The 21,054-nt window shown below is 32.7% G+C and overlaps 2 protein-coding genes across 13 annotated transcripts in view; both read right to left on the bottom strand.

Moving 5' to 3' along the window:
• Window positions 1-21,054, bottom strand: part of LOC143057663 (heparan sulfate glucosamine 3-O-sulfotransferase 1-like) — an 88,815-nt gene that overhangs the window by 41,965 nt on the left and 25,796 nt on the right. The gene's annotated exons all lie outside the window — the stretch shown is intronic.
• The window catches only part of LOC143057705 (heparan sulfate glucosamine 3-O-sulfotransferase 1-like), a 54,343-nt gene that overhangs the window by 15,058 nt on the left and 18,231 nt on the right, over window positions 1-21,054 (bottom strand). The window contains exon 1 of one of the 6 annotated variants that reach the window (XM_076231103.1): window positions 18,380-18,562. The exons of 4 other annotated variants lie outside the window; for them this stretch is intronic. The gene's annotated coding sequence lies outside the window, so the exon portion shown is untranslated. Of the gene's footprint in view, window positions 1-14,748; window positions 14,884-18,379; window positions 18,563-21,054 lie in introns of those variants that run through there. One more of the 6 variants, XM_076231111.1, reaches the window with a different exon arrangement.

The following is a 21,054-nucleotide window of genomic DNA, read 5'->3' as shown; positions in this document are numbered from 1 at the left end:
GACCACTGCTCCATACATCTATACATGTACTACTGAAGGAAGACCACTGCTCAATACATCTATACATGTACTACTGAAGGAAGACCACTGCTCCATACATCTATACATGTACTACTAAAGGAAGACCACTGCTCAATACATCTATACATGTACTACTGAAGGAAGACCACTGCTCAATACATCTATACATGTACTACTAAAGGAAGACCACTGCTCAATACATCTATACATGTACTACTAAAGGAAGACCACTGCTCAATACATCTATACATGTACTACTGAAGGAAGACCACTGCTCCATATATCTATACATGTACTACTAAAGGAAGACCACTGCTCAATACATCTATACATGTACTACTGAAGGAAGACCACTGCTCCATACATCTATACATGTACTACTGAAGGAAGACCACTGCTCAATACATCTATACATGTACTACTAAAGGAAGACCACTGCTCAATACATCTATACATGTACTACTAAAGGAAGACCACTGCTCCATACATCTATACATGTACTACTAAAGGAAGACCACTGCTCCATACATCTATACATGTACTACTAAAGGAAGACCACTGCTCCATACATCTATACATGTACTACTAAAGGAAGACCACTGCTCCATACATCTATACATGTACTACTAAAGGAAGACCACTGCTCCATATATCTATACATGTACTACTAAAGGAAGACCACTGCTCCATACATCTATACATGTACTACTGAAGGAAGACCACTGCTCCATACATCTATACATGTACTACTAAAGGAAGACCACTGCTCAATACATCTATACATGTACTACTGAAGGAAGACCACTGCTCCATACATCTATACATGTACTACTAAAGGAAGACCACTGCTCCATACATCTATACATGTACTACTAAAGGAAGACCACTGCTCAATACATCTATACATGTACTACTAAAGGAAGACCACTGCTCCATACATCTATACATGTACTACTAAAGGAAGACCACTGCTCAATACATCTATACATGTACTACTGAAGGAAGACCACTGCTCCATACATCTATACATGTACTACTGAAGGAAGACCACTGCTCCATACATCTATACATGTACTACTGAAGGAAGACCACTGCTCCATACATCTATACATGTACTACTAAAGGAAGACCACTGCTCAATACATCTATACATGTACTACTAAAGGAAGACCACTGCTCCATACATCTATACATGTACTACTAAAGGAAGACCACTGCTCCATATATCTATACATGTACTACTAAAGGAAGACCACTGCTCAATACATCTATACATGTACTACTAAAGGAAGACCACTGCTCCATACATCTATACATGTACTACTAAAGGAAGACCACTGCTCCATACATCTATACATGTACTACTAAAGGAAGACCACTGCTCAATACATCTATACATGTACTACTAAAGGAAGACCACTGCTCAATACATCTATACATGTACTACTAAAGGAAGACCACTGCTCAATACATCTATACATGTACTACTAAAGGAAGACCACTGCTCCATACATCTATACATGTACTACTAAAGGAAGACCACTGCTCCATACATCTATACATGTACTACTGAAGGAAGACCACTGCTCCATACATCTATACATGTACTACTGAAGGAAGACCACTGCTCCATATATCTATACATGTACTACTAAAGGAAGACCACTGCTCAATAAAGGAAGACCACTGCTCAATACATCTATACATGTACTACTAAAGGAAGACCACTGCTCCATACATCTATACATGTACTACTAAAGGAAGACCACTGCTCCATATATCTATACATGTACTACTAAAGGAAGACCACTGCTCAATACATCTATACATGTACTACTAAAGGAAGACCACTGCTCCATACATCTATACATGTACTACTAAAGGAAGACCACTGCTCAATATATCTATACATGTACTACTAAAGGAAGACCACTGCTCCATACATCTATACATGTACTACTAAAGGAAGACCACTGCTCAATACATCTATACATGTACTACTAAAGGAAGACCACTGCTCAATACATCTATACATGTACTACTAAAGGAAGACCACTGCTCAATACATCTATACATGTACTACTAAAGGAAGACCACTGCTCAATACATCTATACATGTACTACTAAAGGAAGACCACTGCTCCATATATCTATACATGTACTACTAAAGGAAGACCACTGCTCCATACATCTATACATGTACTACTAAAGGAAGACCACTGCTCCATACATCTATACATGTACTACTGAAGGAAGACCACTGCTCCATACATCTATACATGTACTACTAAAGGAAGACCACTGCTCAATAAAGGAAGACCACTGCTCAATACATCTATACATGTACTACTAAAGGAAGACCACTGCTCCATACATCTATACATGTACTACTAAAGGAAGACCACTGCTCCATATATCTATACATGTACTACTAAAGGAAGACCACTGCTCAATACATCTATACATGTACTACTAAAGGAAGACCACTGCTCAATACATCTATACATGTACTACTAAAGGAAGACCACTGCTCAATACATCTATACATGTACTACTAAAGGAAGACCACTGCTCAATACATCTATACATGTACTACTAAAGGAAGACCACTGCTCCATATATCTATACATGTACTACTAAAGGAAGACCACTGCTCCATACATCTATACATGTACTACTGAAGGAAGACCACTGCTCCATACATCTATACATGTACTACTAAAGGAAGACCACTGCTCAATACATCTATACATGTACTACTAAAGGAAGACCACTGCTCAATACATCTATACATGTACTACTAAAGGAAGACCACTGCTCCATACATCTATACATGTACTACTAAAGGAAGACCACTGCTCAATACATCTATACATGTACTACTAAAGGAAGACCACTGCTCCATACATCTATACATGTACTACTAAAGGAAGACCACTGCTCCATATATCTATACATGTACTACTAAAGGAAGACCACTGCTCCATACATCTATACATGTACTACTAAAGGAAGACCACTGCTCCATACATCTATACATGTACTACTGAAGGAAGACCACTGCTCCATATATCTATACATGTACTACTGAAGGAAGACCACTGCTCCATACATCTATACATGTACTACTAAAGGAAGACCACTGCTCCATACATCTATACATGTACTACTAAAGGAAGACCACTGCTCAATACATCTATACATGTACTACTAAAGGAAGACCACTGCTCAATACATCTATACATGTACTACTGAAGGAAGACCACTGCTCCATACATCTATACATGTACTACTAAAGGAAGACCACTGCTCCATATATCTATACATGTACTACTAAAGGAAGACCACTGCTCCATACATCTATACATGTATTACTAAAGGAAGACCACTGCTCCATACATCTATACATGTACTACTGAAGGAAGACCACTGCTCAATACATCTATACATGTACTACTAAAGGAAGACCACTGCTCAATACATCTATACATGTACTACTAAAGGAAGACCACTGCTCAATACATCTATACATGTACTACTAAAGGAAGACCACTGCTCAATACATCTATACATGTACTACTAAAGGAAGACCACTGCTCAATACATCTATACATGTACTACTGAAGGAAGACCACTGCTCCATACATCTATACATGTACTACTAAAGGAAGACCACTGCTCAATATATCTATACATGTACTACTGAAGGAAGACCACTGCTCCATACATCTATACATGTACTACTAAAGGAAGACCACTGCTCCATATATCTATACATGTACTACTGAAGGAAGACCACTGCTCCATACATCTATACATGTACTACTAAAGGAAGACCACTGCTCCATACATCTATACATGTACTACTAAAGGAAGACCACTGCTCCATACATCTATACATGTACTACTAAAGGAAGACCACTGCTCCATACATCTATACATGTACTACTAAAGGAAGACCACTGCTCCATATATCTATACATGTACTACTAGAGGAAGACCACTGCTCCATATATCTATACATGTACTACTGAAGGAAGACCACTGCTCCATACATCTATACCTTTATACCTTTATACCTTTATCTTCGGGTCGTTAAATAAGCCAAAGGCTTCTACTGACCCCTCATCTTGGATTGTCGTATATGCATTTCTCTTCTCATAATTAATATATATATATATATAATATATATTAAACTTATAATAAAAAACACTTATTTGGGTGTGCGCAGCTGAACACTTAATTAACACGAACATATGAATTTATAAGGGTTCCAGTTTTCGCCATTTAGTGCAGACTTAAAATTATTTAGAGTCTTTGCCGTCACTGTTAAATCAGACAGGTTATTCCACTGATCCACTACTCTAATTGAAAAAGTATTTAGTCTATGTGTGGTCTTACACTGTTTTTTAAACAGTTTTAATGAGTGACCTCTTGTATTATTAGATGGTGCTAAAGTAAATAGCTTCATCCAGTCAATGTCATCTATACCATGCAACGATTTGTAGACTTGTATCATGTCATTCCTATCCCTACGATATTCCAAAGTTGGCAAACCCAATGAACGTAGCCTGTCTTCATAATTAAGATGACAAATATTTTTCACCAGTTTTGTAGCCCTCCTTTGTACAGATTCCAGTTTACGAATGTCTTTTTTAAGATACGGTGACCAGACGCATGTCGCATATTCAAGCAGCGGACGCACTATTGATTTATAAATAGTAAGAAACATATCTTGATCCATGTAATCAAAAGAATGATGAATAAGAGACAACACTCTTTGCGCTTTGTTGTAAATATCACTTATATGTTTTTCAAATTTCAAATTAGACTCGAAAGTTACTCCAAGATCCTTTTCTTCATTCACTGTAGATAATGCAATAAAATTTCCAGATTCATCCAACATGGTATAACGATATTTCAGGTCATTGTCAGGATTAATATGCAATACTTTACATTTAGCAGCATTAAATTTTAATTCATGTACTACTAAAGGAAGACCACTGCTCCATACATCTATACATGTACTACTAAAGGAAGACCACTGCTCCATACATCTATACATGTACTACTGAAGGAAGACCACTGCTCCATACATCTATACATGTACTACTGAAGGAAGACCACTGCTCCATACATCTATACATGTACTACTAAAGGAAGACCACTGCTCAATACATCTATACATGTACTACTGAAGGAAGACCACTGCTCCATACATCTATACATGTACTACTAAAGGAAGACCACTGCTCCATACATCTATACATGTACTACTAAAGGAAGACCACTGCTCCATATATCTATACATGTACTACTAAAGGAAGACCACTGCTCCATACATCTATACATGTACTACTAAAGGAAGACCACTGCTCAATACATCTATACATGTACTACTAAAGGAAGACCACTGCTCCATATATCTATACATGTACTACTAAAGGAAGACCACTGCTCAATACATCTATACATGTACTACTAAAGGAAGACCACTGCTCAATATATCTATACATGTACTACTGAAGGAAGACCACTGCTCCATACATCTATACATGTACTACTAAAGGAAGACCACTGCTCAATACATCTATACATGTACTACTGAAGGAAGACCACTGCTCCATACATCTATACATGTACTACTAAAGGAAGACCACTGCTCAATACATCTATACATGTACTACTGAAGGAAGAGACTGATTTTGATAAGCTGCATCTCCTATGAAACCATACGAAGGCAGAAACATTTGTGACATGACGTATAAATGAAGTGTTTTGTTTTTTTTAAATTTGTCTTTGAGACAATCATTTTTTTTACAGAAAACCCCAATTTTTGAGACAATAACCCAATTCGGAGACCATTATCGATCCATGTCTTTTTCACTTGCTCAGTCAAATTGTACTTAGGACTCAAAATTTTAAACTCTTTGTTTCAACACTTGCCCAATTGTACCACAATTTCCACATAGTTAATACATATTATGGTAAAATATAAGGATCATTTATGAGATAAGATAAGATAAGATAAATTTTATTTTCCAAATTAGGTCCCCAGGGGGGCATATACACATAACATATATGATTGATACAACATACAGTATTTTACATATAACATTGTAAAATAAACTATTGAAATAGTCATACAGGTATTATTTGTTAAATAAAAAAGTATTTGAGAGTTTATATATAAAAAATATTTGCATGTAGAATTAAATCAATCAATCAATCAATCAATCAATCAACCAATCATATGTATATAGTGACTTATATGATTGTCCAGTATGATCTAAAAGAGATCCTCAATTATGTTATAACTCTATACACCCATAAACTCTAAAACAGATGCACTGTCCAATTATGTTCTAATTTTATACAACCATAAACATATTATATTCAGGGTGATCACAATTCCCCTGTTGTCAAACATAACGCTTTTATTTCAACAAATTTATATTATTTGTTGTAAATTGGACAGATTACCATAAACTATCATGTTTTATTGACCAAAAAGCCTTACAAAAATCCTGATATTATGGCTGTGTGAATCTGATGGGAGATGTAAATTGTCTAACTATGATAAGTTGTCATAATTTACTACACATAGCAATTATCATATCCATATCGTGTTTGTTAATATGTCGTAATCGGTGAATATTAAAGGTCTCTCCATAATAATTTCTTATGATTTAAAATCTTGAACTAAGTTTATCAGTCAAATGAAGCATACAATTACAAGGTAAAGTGAGAATCCATTGTTGTGTTCTACAGCACACTTTCATGATGGCTACTTATTGCCATTTCAAATCAAAGTCCCAGAACCCCACCATTCAACTTAAAGTAACTGTGATGAAAAGAAACTGGGGCCAATAACACTACACATTTACACAAAACTTAACCAAAGTTATTCCTAAAATGTAGACTCTTCTGTTTCCAATCCTTGACTTTCTTCAATGACAAGACCAACAAGAATGTTTCCACAGTACAAGATGCCCCACTCGGCACTCACACTATCAATTTCTATGTTAATTGGGGTAAAAACTCTTATTTGGCACTTAAATCTGAAAATCATATTATAGACAACAAGTTTCAAGTTGATTGTACTTCAACTTCATGAAAAACTACCTTGACCAAAAACTTTAACCTGAAATGGGACAGATGGACAGAACGAACCAGAAAACATAATGCCCCTCTACTGTCGTTAGTGGGAAATAAAAAACTTCCCATATAACATGAACAATCTTTTATGACATACCTCTGAATTCAGTTACTGAATAGGGGAAAATATATATATATATATATATATCTCAAATTGCTTATTTTTTCAAGCATTTTTTTAAATTGCTGTCATTGAACTGAGACAGAATTATAATAATTTTACAAAAATGTAAAACCTTAATCAATAAGAGAAACCTCACAAATAATTTTATACAGAGACCCACAGTGACAACAGTAAGACTTAGAGATTAATCAGCCAGAAAATAAGTTTCTTTCCGTAGACGATTCTTATAAAATATTGATGGTATCCTGGGTGAAACACATTATTTGTCTTGAATTTGTTTTACTGAATAATGATGGGTAATTACTAATGTCAAATATATACAGGTAATTACCAATTTATACTGTAATTAACTGAGTCAACTTTAATTAATCATGACATCAGAAAGAAGATCACATAATTCTTTGTTAAATGATGTAAACAAAGTTATTTACAATGCAAATAAGTTCTTTATTTGGTACAACAGAACAAGGAAACTAAAACTTATATAATTATTCAAAGAATTACAGGAAATACTTATAGACCATGTATTTATTTTATACTTTATTGTTTAATATCAACCCCTTTGACCATGGGAAAACACAATTATTTACCAGATGCTCCACAGGGCGCAGCTTTATACAACCGCAGAGGTCGAACCCTGAACAGTTGGGGCAAGTATGGACACAACATTTAAGCTTGATACAGCTCTGAATTTGGATTGCGATTAAATAGTTGACACAACATAGGTTTCTGACACAGAATGAATGTGGTCTAAGAAACTTAGAAACTTAAAAATTTTAAATTGGACATTTACCTATTATGGTCCAATATCCAAAATCTAAATACATGGTTAGATTCAGCATATCATAGAACCCCAAGAATTCAATTTTTGATGAAATCAATTTAAATCAAATAATGTTCAATTTTAGACCCTTTAGACCTCAATGTGAACCAATTTGATAACCAGGCCCAAATCTAAACCAGTTGCTTCGCAGGGCGCAGCATTATACGACCGCAGAGGTTGAACCCTGAACGGTTGGGGCAAGTATGGACACAACATTCAAGCTGGATTCAGCTCTAAATTTGGATTGTGATTAAATAGTTGACACAGCATAGGTTTCTGACACAGAATGAATGTGGTCTAATGAACTGTTTGAAGAAATTTTCTTTTTTATTTATGAAATTTCAAATGAGAAAAATTGAACCCAATTTTTTTAATCACATCCCCCTTTCCCTTATTCCAAAACTAATCTCAATTAAAATTTCTAATGGAGTTTGCAACAATAACTACTCATTTAAATACATCATAAAATATTAAGATGTAAAAAAACTGCTTGTTATCACTGAATGGTAAAGATTATTTTAATTTATCAGTTGGTAGTAAAAAGTGAATATACATTGTATATTGTATATAACAAAGATTTAAGTTGATTCTGGACAAAGAAAGATAACTCCATTTAAAAAAAAATCTTGCTATTGCACAATATTTTGCAATTAGATATTTCTTGCTTACTATTCTGGACAAAGAAAGATAACTCTAATTTAAAAAAAAATTGCTATTTCACAATATTGTGCAATTAGATATTTCTTGCCATTGCGCAATACTGTGCAATTGAAAAGACTTGCTATTGCACAATACTTAATATAATAATTTTAACTTGAAAACTGGGCCCATAATAAAAAATCTAAGTACATTTTTGGATTCAGCATATCAAAGAACCCCAAGATTTCAATTTTTGTTAAAATCAGACTAAGTTTAATTTTGGACCCTTTGGACTTTAGTGTAGACCAATTTGAAAACAGGACCAAAAATGAAGAATCTACATACACAGTTAGATTTGGTATATCAAAGAACCCCATTTATTCAATTTTTGATGAAATCAAACAAAGTTTAATTTTGGACCCCGATTTGGACCAACTTGAAAACTGGGCCAATAATCAAGAATCTAAGTACATTTTTAGATTCAGCATATCAAAGAACCTAACTGATTCATTTTTTGTCAAAATCAAACTAAGTTTAATTTTGGACCCTTTGGACCTTAATGTAGACCAATTTGAAAACGGGACCAAAAGTTAAGAATCTACATACACAGTCATGACAGTTAGATTCGGCATATCAAAGGACCCCAATTATTCAATTTTGATGAAATCAAACAAAGTTTAATTTTGGACCCTTTGGGCCCCTTATTATGTTGGGACCAAAACTCCCCAAATCAATACCAACCTTCCTTTTATGGTCATAAACCTTGTGTTTAAATTTCATAGATTTCTATTTACTTATACTAACGTTATGGTGCGAAAACCAAAAAAAATGCTTATTTGGGTCCCTTTTTGGCCCCTAATTCCTAAACTGTTGGGACCTAAACTCCCAAAATCAATACCAACCTTCCTTTTGTAGTCATTAACATTGTGTTTAAATTTCATTGATTTCTATTTACTTAAACTAAAGTTATTGTGCGAAAACCAAGAATAATGCTTATTTGGGCCCTTTTTTGGCCCCTAATTCCTAAACTGTTGAAACCAAAACTCCCAAAATCAATCCCAACCGTTCTTTTGTGGTCATAAACCTTGTGTCAAAATTTCATAGATTTCTATTAACTTAAACTAAAGTTATAGTGCGAAAACCAAGAAAATGCTTATTTGGGCCCTTTTTGGCCCCTAATTCCTAAAATGTTGGGACCAAAACTCCCAAAATCAATACCAACCTTCCTTTTGTGGTCATAAACCTTGTGTTAAAATTTCAAAGATTTCCATTCACTTTTACTAAAGTTAGAGTGCGAAAACTAAAAGTATTCGGACGACGGACGACGACACCGACGCCGACGCCAACGTGATAGCAATATACGACGAAAAATTTTTCAAATTTTGCGGTCGTATAAAAATGGTAAGATTCAGCATATTGAAGAACCCTATATATTCTACTTTAGTTGAAATCAAACAAAGTTTAATTTTTGACCCTTTGGACCTTAATGTAGACCAATTTTGAAAACCGGACAATACTGTGCAATTGAATATTTCTTGCTATTGGGCAAAACTGTGCAATTGAAAATTTCTTGCTATTGCGCAATATTGTGCACGTAATACTGTGCATTTGAAAATTTCTTGCTATTGCATAATACTGTGCAATTAAAGATTTCTTGCTATTGTGGAATACTGTGCAATTGAAATTTCTTGCTATTGCACAATACTTAATTTCATAATTTTGGACCCCGATTTGGACCAACTTGAAAACTGGGCCCATAATAAAACATCTAAGTACATGTTTAGATTCAGCATATCAAAGAACCCCAAGAATTCCATTTTTGTTAAAATCAAGCTAAGTTTAATTTTGGACCCTTTGGACCTTAATGTAGACCTATTTGAAAACAGGACCAAAAATTAAGAATCTGAATACACGGTTAGATTTGGCATATCAAAAACTCCAATAATTCTTTTTTAGATGAAATCAAAGAAAGTTTAATTTTGGACCCTTTTGGCCCCTAATTTGTTGGGACCAAAACTCCTAAAATCAATCCAAACCTTCCTTTTGTGGTCATAAACCTTGTGTTAAAATTTCATAGATTTCTATTAACTTATACTAAAGTTAGAGTGCGAAAACCAAATGTCTTCGGACGATGACGACGACGACGCCAACGTGATACTAATATACAACCAAAAAATTTTCAATTTTTGCTGTCGTACAAAAACAATTGACCAGAAAATAACAGCAGGTCTTTCGTCATATTTTCAAAATCATAACTGTACATCATATAAGACTCACAGAAGATAACATTTGTTTTAAGAAGAAGCCATAATAAGACACAAATTTTGTCTGTTGAATTCCAATAGTTTCAAAACAAATACCAGTATACATATTTTTGCCTTTGATTTGCATATTTGAATTTGTGCTTCAAAGTTGTTGTTATTAAAGAAAAACAGCAAATTTTTAGAGCTTGTCAACAAAGTCTATATATAAATGAGCCAATGCTCCCCCCCCTCAAAAAAAAAAAAAAGACATGTAATATACAAATATCTAAATGTTGGTAAAATATGGGTTTAGATTAAAGTCCTTTGACTAAATTCTTATTTTGCCAAACAACTGTGTATAAAAAAGCATTATCTTTTCAAGTTTGCAAATTTTAACAAATGAATGACATTCCCATTCACATACAAATTTCCAGGAGTCATGCCGTCTAAACTTTATGACATTCTATGAGTTGTTGCCTAACCCCTTTAATCAGTAATTGTTGCCTAACCCCTTTAATCAGTAGTTGTTGCATAACCCCTTTAATCAGTAGTTGTTGCCTCAACCCCTTTAATCAGTAGTTGTTGCCTAACCCCTTTAATCAGTAGTTGTTGCCTTCCCTTTTTGTAGATATAGATTCAGATTCAATAGTTTATTAAAATCTCACCACATACTTAAAAGTATAAACACAATATAATATCAAGTACACAATATAAAATTTAGAATGCATGTGCCATTCTTGAAAGAACTATGAGAGACTGTTACATACACAGAATTAAAATATAGTTTTGTTATTTATACAAAACATAAAAGTGCAATATCACCATGCACATCCAAGGATAAAACCTGATACATGTACATAATAAAAATAACTGATTTTTAACAGTATAAGATACTATTTCGTGGTAATAAAATATTATGGCAGGTTTTGGCAAAAGAACTACAAACATTTTTGTAGATATAACACTCAATTGAGTTCAGTTGTTGCCTATGCTTTAATTACATATGACACTCCTCATTTTTATGGTCAGGCAAAATGAAGAGATCACTACAATAAATTAGAATACATACGAATTAGATGTAAATTTAAGAGATTTTAAGGCAAAAATAGTTAACAGACTATTTGTATGGACAATTTAGACTGAAGTCTTGTAACAATATGTCAGCAGACTCTGTACACCTACCTAACATTGGTGTATCTATTCCTGAGAAGTGAATTATTTGATGAAGTTGGCCCCAGCTGTGTTACATTATGTTAGGGTAATAGAAACAGATGTCTAATCAGTGTGTTTTTTCTTAATACTGGGGAAAGGTTAATTTAAGAAATTATCTCTCTACTTTACATCAGTCTGTTATTAAGATTGGAATAGATAATCATTTTTCTTTATGGAATTTTAATACACATCTCCTAAAAACATTATTTTTCAAATTGAAATTTAATTGAAATTTTTCAATAGATTTACAAATTACTTTCTACACAATGTAGGTATAATGAGATTGCTTTGTATTCTGTTTGGAATCTTGATTATTTTTTAAAGGAAACCAAATAAAGACCAATCACATAAACTGATGAAAGATTTTTGTGGCTAAATACAGCCGCAGATAATTGATAATAGGTAGAACATAAGTAGACAACATCAATGATTTCATCAGGCCTCAGCCTCAGAATCAGACACACCTTCAGATTTACTTTGTTTGTGACATCGTATCTCTTTTTGAAGAAAAACAAATATATACTTTTCTGTTATAAATAAATAAGTTATAAAATATTTTGTTATCTCTATTTTCTACCTTGAAGTCTCACACAAAACCCAAGAAACAAATGAAATTCCACTCCTCATAACATGCACAGCTAAGAATAACACAAATTTCAAATTTTGCAGACTGGCTTAAAATATAAATGAAAACAAATGAGATGTACAATTGCATAGTTTATTTCTGGACCATGTGGTTGACATACTTCATCAATCTACAGGTGCATCACTGCAGAGAATGTGCATTAGTAAGTCATGTTTATCAAACTATAACATACATTAGTACTGAACTGGAAAGTCAAACATGAGAAATGTCAGAAAAATGTCAGATATACATTGTACATCCTGACAATCAAAAGAAATTACAGATCAAACAATGTTAAAACTTGAGGCTCACGCTATTAACATCAATGAATTGAAGTCGAGTTTAAAGGCCTGTTTTTTAATTCTGAACCATTAACCTGGTTTTAAACATTTTTTTGGTTAACAGTTTTTTGACAGGTCAGTTTAAACCATGGGGTTAAATTTCAACCACGAAAAAAGGCATGTTTTAGATATTTTCAAAGTGGTATAAAGCTTAAACATTTTTTTAAACCGTCACGTTTTTGTTCTCCCTTTTAACATGTTTATGGTTTAAGCCAAAACATTTTCCAGGTTATTTTTAACCAGTAACAAGTTTGAGTATAAAAAAAACAGGCCTTAATATATAAAAAAAAAAGTAAAATCACAAAAATACTGAACTTAAAGGAAAATCAATTCGGAAAGTCCATAATTACATGGCAAAATCAAATAACAAAACACATCAAAAACGAATGGACAAGAACTGTCATATTCCTGAATATATATATCTACAGGTCAGCTGGCTAGAACCTTATATGGGATTCAACCTATCATTTTTACAATTGCAACTATAGAGCCTTATATGAATTTGGAAACAAAACTTAAATATTGGTTGCATATAATAAATGGATCCCTATTTATATTGATATGACTCTGCCCAAAATAAAGGTTCAAACAGAATTTGTGCAGAGAAAAGGTCTGATATAATTACCTGAGGATTGGAACCATATATTCAGGCTATATATAGATTCTACCTCTGTATCAAGTGGGATACAACCTTTAAACAGTTAAATTTTCAAATTTATTACACAGCTTTTTAAACAGTGAAAATTTAACTGTAGAGACTGGAGAAATATTGTATTGTAAATGAGATTTGGTTGTAAAATTTGTTTCTCTAGTGATTTTTTAACGATATGTATACAAAATTTTTCATTGTTTATATGTAAAAGATTGAGTTTTGGGAAACAACTTTTAAAAGTATTAAATTCACTAAAGTAACATAGCTCTTTTTCAGGAAATGAAATTTTAAATTGTGACGTGAAGTTTTAAAGTAAAGGTTGTATTCTTTTAAATTTGACTTTTAACTGAGATTCCTGATGCATGTCTCATAGGATACGAAGCCAACCATAAAAGTTTATAAGTAGTTTACAAACTGACATTGATACCATACATTATTATGATATATTTAATGATTTTATTTATGATAATCTATAGAGCAGAGAGGTGGGAACCTTTTTTTTCTATTCAAGCAGGTTCAAATAATTTTCACTTCAAACAAAAACATGAATCTTCTTTATAATTTATGTACAAGAAAAAAGAAGCTGAAATTAAAATGTTATACTTTTTTCACAAGTACTCTGACACAACAATTAAACATTATTCAATTAAATCTAGAAGGTAATGGAGGAACTATCTATCAGTTATCTTTTTTGTCCACCAGGCTTTAACCAGACATGTAGATAAAAGTTTTAAGAATCATATTTGGAGACAGGGGAGTATCCAACTGCTTATGCTATGACTTCGTCATTTTAAAAAGTCAAAATTTAAAACAATTGAAAAACTGCATGGAAAGTAAATTTTGCATTTTGTTAGCATTAGAGTTCATAAAAGATATAGTTAGCTATCTAATAATATAAATAAGACCTTACACTGTTGGTGACAGGGAGTAAACAGTACTCCATTTCAACACTTCTATAACTACTTCTATGAGGTTTTGTCAATATCACACGAAATATACAAAGATCCTTGCAGTCACTGTGAACTGGTCAATGGTGTGCCCCAGGTCAGATATCCATATCAGTATTAGATTATATTAATGTCCACTTCATACCTACAAATCTGTCATTATCCTAGTCAAATACACTGATTATTTATCATTATGGTCAAGTTTGGCCTATCTTTATAACACCTAATTCCATTTAATCCATGGACCTACACTGAAATCTTTGACTTTATTTGTTTTGATGTCAATATCTGATAATGTTAATCTTTCTCAAATTTATTTTGTTCTAATTTCAATTCTTCTTACTTTTTTTTAAAACAGGTTTTCCTGAAATTCTTTAAATTAAAGTGGTCGCAGAATATGTGTGATTGATGGATGGCATGATGTTTTACAACCAGTTGCAAATGCCTCATGCATATCAGGATATAGTTTTCTCGTTTGAATTGTTTTACATTGTCTTATTAGGGCTTTTTATAGCTGACTATGCGGTATGGGCTTTGTTCATTGTTGAAGGCTGTATGGTGACCTATAGTTGTTAATGTCTGTGTCATTTTGGTCTTTTTTGGATAGTTGTCTCATTAGCAATCATACCACATCTTCTTTTTTATATAGTACATGAACCCTGTAACAGTTCACAGGAAGAACAATCATATCTGATTGCATTTTTTAAACTCTGAGCTGGCCAGTTTTTGTTCTCATTCCTAAATACTATGCCAAGCTTAGTCTGACTAAAAACTGATTTTAAAGTCTTAGATTTAACAAAGTTGAGATCAGATGATGGACAATGGAAAGCAGCTAGACTTCCAATATCAAATAAATGCATATTTTTGCAAGAACATAGAAAAGAAATAGAAGTTATATGATTCAATCAGACAACTCTCCACAAGACACCAAGTGATGTAAATAGAAGAGGTCACTGCACAGCCTTTGACTTTGGGTACAAGACCAACAGGCTGAGCTAGATTTTGAACAAGCTATTTCACAAGGCAACAGATGGCAAGAAGATATGTTACCTCTCAACAGACACATTATTGACCTGAATCACATCATTCAAACACCAACCTAAGCAGTCTTTTTCCTTTGTTATAAAAACTTAAGAGCCTATACATGTATATACCAATCTTCATGTCTTAGCATTAACTCGTAATCACATACAATTAAGGGGAGAAAACCAAAATGAGACTTATTGAGGTATTGCAAAAAATGTGCCAGAGTAGGGTGATTTCTGGCGATGCAGTCTGTTACCTTGTGAACTTGTACATTAGAATTAACATGTTATAGTCCTATATGAAATATTTGTTGCTGGACATTTAAACAGCCATGAATCAGTCAATCAAAATTCAAAGATTACTTATAAGAGCGATGCAATCAAAAATCTCAAATCGATTACCATCCTGAAACAAGCAATTATATTTGCAATTTTTCTACCTAATTTTTTCACTTTAATCTTTCTTTTTTTTCCTCTTTAGTTATATAACATCCTATTTGTCACATCTCTTTCTGCATCTTATCTCACCATGAATCAAAATCTAATAATAATTTAAAAACTATCTCTGTCATCAACTACAATCAGATGATGAAAAGGAATGACGTTTTCTTTTACAAAATACAAATATATTTTTTCTGTATCAAAGAAATATAACAAGACAAGTAATCATTTATATGTTTCTAAACATGTAAAATTAATTAGTTTGGTATGAAAACATGCAGACTTATCTTTATTTAATCATATTTACAACCTAGCAGAGACAGAAAAATAAGCAAATCTACTTCAAAAGACAAATACAAAATTCCGTGTATAAATCTATAGACAGAGGTGAACAAGACAAATAGTTACCAACATGTAATCATCTTTTATAATGTATTTATATTTCATATTCATCAAAACAAAGTGTTTTTCAAAACAGTCATTATCACCATAATCAGTTTCTATTATTTCATTAAACATTACATGTTGAGTATTTCTATTAAAATTTGGTTTAAAATTTATGCAAAATGACAGAGACAGAATAAACATAAATAAGTCTGGGATCCATAGTTAACTGTTTTTTTTATGGACTCTTTCTAAAAGTATAACAAAGGCATATACAATGGACCTTTATATTTTCAGCTCAAGATATAAAAATTTCTAATGCTAAAATAACATATGATTAACTTGCAGAATTAATGAATCTTTTACTCCAAAAACTTTGCCCTTTGTAATATGTAGCTTTATTACTATCCTGGCATACATTTGTATATATATGTGTATGGAATAACATAGCTGAGCAGAGTGGTATAGACATTGAAAAGACTGATAAATATCATTGGCAGATCCAGAAATTTTCATAAGTGGGGGCCCACTCCTGTCATGGTTAAGTGATTCCCTATATAATCAACCAAATTTTTCCCAGAAAAAGGGGAGGGGGCTGGTCCCCTGCCCCCCCCCTAAATCCACCTCTGAATATGTACATTTTACCTCAATTATAGGTAGTATCAGTTATAAATGTAAAATATGTTCTCTGGTGAGAGTCATCACTCTCTGATATTGCTCCAAGCCAAATTAGTTTAGTTTTATTTGGGATCTTGTGGTTTTAGAGTTTTTAAAGCACTATCACAGTGGATCAGATGGCATCATAAATAAAACTTGTAGTATCATGTACTTGGTAGCTTCACAATAACTACTTCCATTTCTCATTGTCTAAATAAATCTTATAGAAAGAAACATATTACATTTGGCAGTCACTTTGACACAGTTTGGAAAGTCACTAAGTATCACACTGTATGATGTCAGCTATGAAAGTCCTTATCATAAGAGATGAATTTCTAGGTTATTAAAGTACAAAAAAGAACAATGCTTTCTTAGCTGTCATAAACAATGGTTTAATCTAATAATGAACCTCTAGGGTCTTCTCATAAATGATGTTTTGCTATAAAAATGAAAACAACTGGAAAACATACCTGCCACATAAAAAGACAAATCTTGAGTTTACAACATTATCCTGTGTCTATATAACCAGAGAGCCCAGAAGTTTTACAACAAGTTTTGTGTTTTAAAGCAGAGAAATAAAAAAATGATATAACTGCAAAAAGTATGCTATGGTCTAGTGATTACACTATCAAATAACTCCTGCATGCAACATAAACCAAAAGTGTCTTATCTTAGTGCCAAAACATGTAAAAAAAACATAAATCCATGTAATAATATCAACAAAGAGAACCTTTCCACAGAGAGATACAACTCTATATCCTGTGTAAATTAACTTACATGGACTTTATTACTAATAATAAACTTGTATATAGTCTATACATCAAACATAAGTTTTCATAAACCTGCTGTAAATTATCAAACAAAACACCTGTTTAACCCTGAAACAGGGGTTATAACTCATCTGATCAAAGTTAAAAATAAAAATATTTTCTGACAACTGAAATAAGATAGTAAGAAATACAAATTATGATTTAAATTGGCCTACTTAAGAGACTAATTAATTATAATCATAAAGTACAGAGTATGATTAATGGACTTATCAAAGGTAAAACATATGCCCCACTCAATTTACCCTAAAAATACATACCTTACCAATCCTATCCAAGTAACAGAGCAAAAATAATTCCACTAAATTCTGTGTGTATTATGACAAGTAACTTCCAAACAACTTCACTGTTTATTTTGTCCAGGTTAGTAATTAACTGAACTTGTTTCTGAACCATAATTCACAATCTACAAAGTAACATTTGACAAGGGACACCACTCTGGCTTGTTTAAAATGACAATCGTCTTGGTAATTACAATGTCCTCTCTGACAGGCTATGACCCAATGACAATGACAGTATAAGATTTGTTTGTGTACTATGAATGTTGACATCATTAGTTTATTGACATTAATTGTAAATAGCAGGAAGATAGACTGTGTCCTTTGACAAACTCATTAATTTTTATAATTATTACATATTTGTCTCTTTACAACAAAGAGAATACATATAAATTAAACATGTCTAACTTCATGTATTGGTAAAGTACTTTTTTTTGTATTCTAAACCTAGCTGAAATCATTTTACAATTTGCATCCCAATAAGTATCCTATAAAACAATATGTCACCCAGAACCTTATGTTAAACCACCATCTTTTATCAGAATGGCTTTCGGTGAAGATAATTATCAATCTATGTTGACCCCTAAATGTCTTTTAGGTCAATTTTTGTCTGTATTGTGTAGTTGGGTTACTGTAACATTTGTATATACATTACGTCTCCTTCTATTAATTTCAGTACGGCTTTCAGTGCAAATATGTGTCTGTGAGTACTCCACAATTGTGACCGAGACAAAAGTGAATCAGGTTAGGAGCATATATTAACTAACAAGCCAGCTGTCCATCAGCTATGTTACATAGTAAATTCACTGTTATTAGAGGACAAAATACTTACAGTAAAAAAATCCTATTAATTGACTAAAAATCTACTTCACATATGCTTAGGAACATTCTAAATGACAGACATTCAGATTAAAAAACATTCTAAATGACAGACATTCAGATTAAAAAACCTTAGAACTTTTCTCAGCTTTCATAAAATGTAAATATTTTTTTAATCAGACCACCTTCTTGTGAGAAAGTTATAGAAGGACTAAGAAGTTCTTTAATCCTTTTGGTTTTTGTCCAAGTACCATATGTTATAATATAAACAATAAATATTTCATAAAGGGTGTAACTTCATCATTTACAAAGTTATATAAATATACATTTTATCTAAGCAGATTACCATCTCTAAGCATTGATAGAAAAGTTACATACATGTCTATTTCAAGGAATATTCATCCATCAAAATGTTACAGATATGAAAAACATAGAGTTTTTTGAAAATCCTAGGTAAACATTAGACATTAACTGATAGACAAAATAAATTGAGTTGGTGCCTGCAAAAACTGTATTTACAACAGTATTAATTATAAAGTATCAATTTATTTGTTTTTTTGCAGTTTTATGTTGAAAGTGCAAAGTTAGGGGCTTTACCTGGACTTGGTCTAAATGTGCCATCTATTATCTGGGGATCAAATATTATTTACAAAAGATTGATTGATTGATTGTTGGTTGCTTTACGCAGAAATCAATCAATCAATCAATCTTTTGTAAATAATATTTACAAAAGAGGGATGAAAGATACCAGAGAGACATTCAAACGCATAGAACCTACAGATTATTCATTTCAATTTGCCAAGTTTTGTTTGTTGGGGTGTATGAACATGTAAGAATAACAGAAGATTTCAACATGTGGAACATGGATATACCTCAATGAAACAGCAATTTAAGATATTAGCCAAAAGCTACAGTTTGACTCCTATGTATCATTGTGAGCTTAGGGTGGCCATGTTTTTTTATCAACATGAAAACACCAAAAAATGATCATCATTTAAGGGTAATAACTCATATAAAAAGTCATGATTTGTTTTGGTGCAAAATCATTAATGGAACTAAGAAGGACTTATTCTATCTAGATATTAGACAACAAAGAATTTAACCATGCATATGTATCTATCTTTAGCCATGTCGGAAATGTTGGTTGATGTCATCCTTGAAATTGGACCAGTCAGGTTTCAGAGGAGCAAATTTAAAAAAAAAAGTTTAGAACCAGACAATGCTGACACTAGTCCAGTCAGGGGCGGATCCAGCCATTTTAAAAGGGGGGAAGGGGGGTTCCAACCATATGTCCTCATTCAAATGCACTGATCGTCTTAAAAAAAGGAGGGGTTCCAACCCCTGGAACCCAACCCCCCTCTGGATCCGCCACTGCAATTAATGACAATAATTTATTTTGCATTCTTGGTCGGGTGTTTTAAAAAGTACTTGAATCCTTAAAATTCTTGCTATCACTATCCCACAATGCACAGTTAGCAAAAGATTCCTGGTACATATACAGATTTTCTTTAACTGACACATTACAAGCAATAAAACTCAATACACCAAGATATTTTTCTTGCCACCCCTCCTGGGTTCATATTTACATGTCCAATGATAAAGTTATTACATGTGAATAAAGAAATGTGATTTGTACAGCTAAAGATTAAAGGAAACTTGAAGTGCTAGTAGACAAGATGAAAGGCCTGTATCAAACAGAGATGGGTCTCTCTTGACAATACTATCTTTTACATAGGAATCATTTAAATCACATTATATCTATCATTATGTACTTAATATCTGTATATATATATATATATATATATATATATATATATATATATATATATATATATATA

Source organism: Mytilus galloprovincialis, chromosome 1, assembly GCF_965363235.1.
Source record: "Mytilus galloprovincialis chromosome 1, xbMytGall1.hap1.1, whole genome shotgun sequence".
Lineage (NCBI taxonomy): Eukaryota > Metazoa > Mollusca > Bivalvia > Mytilida > Mytilidae > Mytilus > Mytilus galloprovincialis.
This window is presented reverse-complemented; position numbering and strand designations above follow the sequence as displayed.